The sequence below is a fragment of the Sinocyclocheilus rhinocerous genome, unplaced genomic scaffold, assembly GCF_001515625.1.
Source record: "Sinocyclocheilus rhinocerous isolate Xijiao unplaced genomic scaffold, SAMN03320098_v1.1 scaffold1314, whole genome shotgun sequence".
Lineage (NCBI taxonomy): Eukaryota > Metazoa > Chordata > Actinopteri > Cypriniformes > Cyprinidae > Sinocyclocheilus > Sinocyclocheilus rhinocerous.
Window position 1 is genome coordinate 490135 of NW_015644118.1, and position 2441 is coordinate 492575.

A 2441-nucleotide genomic window follows, 5' to 3' on the forward strand; every position below is an offset into this window, starting at 1 on the left:
TGAACCCCTGATGTCACATGGATTATTTTACCGATCTCCTTGCTACGTTTCTGGACTTGGGAACATTTCAGTTGTGTTGCTGTCTATGCAGGGTCAGACAGCTCTCAGATTCCATCAAAAATATCTTAATTTGTGTTCCAAAGATGAACGAAGGTCTTACGGGTTTGAAACGACATGAGGGTGAGTAACTAATGACAGAGTTTTCATTTTTGGGTGAACTAACCCTTTAATACCAGTTTCAGCACAAAATAAACATGACTAAACAGCCGATGGTAAGTTAAAAGAAAGAGTACAACTTTACAATCCATATCCTGTCTCATGTAATCGCTCAATCAGTGTTTCAGCCGTGCAAAGACGTCAATATAACGGCTTGTAAACAATGTCAGGTAACGCCACATTTACCTCAGAAAAACATATTCGGTGCCCATAAACTCATTAGTCAGCTAGAAAAATAAACTGTAGAGGGGCATTTTGCTAAATATATACACCATATAACATATTCATTATACATTTTACTGTTCAATGTTTAATTTATGTTTGAATAAATCCATCAAGTTTTTATGACAGCCACCCCGAATCGGTAATCGAATCGAAAGCTTGTGAATGAGAAGCCAATCAAATCGTGAAATTTGTGTCAAAACCCAGCCCTAAACCACAGATCCTCATAAAAATCAAAAACAAAAATGTGCTATGTGTTATCAGTAACAAAGTAATAGTTAATTGTCATTATTTGGATAGTAGTAGAAAAGGGACACTTACCATAAGTGACAAACTTACTATTCACTATTTAAAGGGGTCATATGATGCTGCTAAAAAGAACATTATTTTGTGTATTTGGTGTAATGAAATGTGTTTATGCGGTTTAAAGTAAAAAAAACACATTATTTTCCACATACTGTACATTATTGTTTCTCCTCTATGCCCCGCCTTCTGAAACGCGTCGATTTTTACAAAACTAATCGGTCTGAAAAGCGAGGTGTGCTCTGATTAGCCAGCTATCCAGTGCGTTGTGATTGACCGTGCCGGCGATCCACAGCACTAAGTTGATGTATTCCCTCAGCGACCAGCACAGATCAGCTCTAGGCATGACGAAGCGGATATCGTCCTCTTTTGGAAGACCAAACAAAGTAGTTTCGCTTTCACAACGAAAAACACAGCGGCCTAGCGTGAGCGAAAGCCCTGGCTTAGCGTGAGCTGAAGCCGGGCAAGAGTGAGCTGAGGCTGCGGGGTCGAGAACGGCGGTCCCGGCGAAGGAGCGGTGAAAGCCGATCCGGCGATCCACAGCACTAAGTTGATGTATTCCCTTAGCGACCAGCACGGATCAGCTCTAGGTATGACGAAGCGGATATCGTCCTCTTTTGGAAGATCAAACAAAGTAGTTTCGCTTTCACAATGAAGCACACAGCGTCTTCAGGACATGGCGGCAGCAGCAACAATACTACAGCGAGAATAAAAGTTACGCCTTCTTTCTTTGCGTGAACATTTGGGCGGCGTTATGCAAATCTTCCCACATAGTGAGGTAGATATGTGGGGGCGTGTTCGAACGAGCCGTTTTAGGGGGGTGTGGCTGACTCTTAACTTTTGTAAAGAATATCTCTTTGGATTTGAGACTTTAGTCTTTGCAAATTTACAGATCTTCTTTATGCATCAAGAGCTTGTAACACTCCAAAGAGAAAGGAAAAAATGAAATCGCATCATATGACCCCTTTAATTAATTACTAGAAATAATTAAGTACTAGTATACTAGTAAGATAAAAAAAAAGACCCTAGTTAGTTAATAGAATAAACGTTAATTCAAATGACTCAAGCTTTAACCCTAAAACGGAGTTATAGCTACATTACACTAAATTAGCTACGTGTTGATTTTTGAGGAGTTTCAACTAAGTTATTCGTCTGTACTTAGAACTAGCATTTAACTGACACTAAATATGCAGGATACTCGATACGGTTATTGTACACAAAAGACGTTCATTTACCAGAAAATGTTTTACAGGCTCCGTTAAAGAAAGACAAAAAACGAACGTTTAGATCACTTACTTGTGCTTCTTCCTAAAAACACACGTCTGTAATAATCAATTCCGCTTTCTGAAGACAAACTCGGTGAATGTTGACGCTGGCGACGCCGCGTGATTGAACAATATCAGTGTGACTGAACGAGAACAGTGTGACAGCAAGCAGGATCAGGCCTTAGGCTGAAATCAAAGTCCTTTTTGAAATCAACTGAAACAACAGGCGCTCGTCTCTACCGGGGCGGAGACTGCTTCGAAACGCCATCTGATTGGACGAGCTGCTTCGACCGTAAATGTACAGTAACCGTATCAATACCTTACAGCGTTGCCTAGTTTATGTAATGTCTGGTTATCTCACTCTTCTCAGAGATGTAATGTGTTGAATAAATATATGAATCTCAAAACCTTTCAAGAATATTCCCCCAGAAACTG

General features: G+C 40.2%; 1 protein-coding gene across 1 annotated transcript in view; it reads right to left on the minus strand.

The window, feature by feature from the left end:
• The window catches only part of LOC107758003 (sterol O-acyltransferase 1-like), an 18876-nt gene extending 16678 nt beyond the window's left edge, over positions 1 to 2198 (minus strand). Inside the window, exon 1 of the mRNA XM_016575626.1 lies at positions 2038 to 2198. The gene's annotated coding sequence lies outside the window, so the exon portion shown is untranslated. The remainder of the gene's footprint in view (positions 1 to 2037) is intronic.
• Positions 2199 to 2441: the final 243 nt, after the last annotated feature.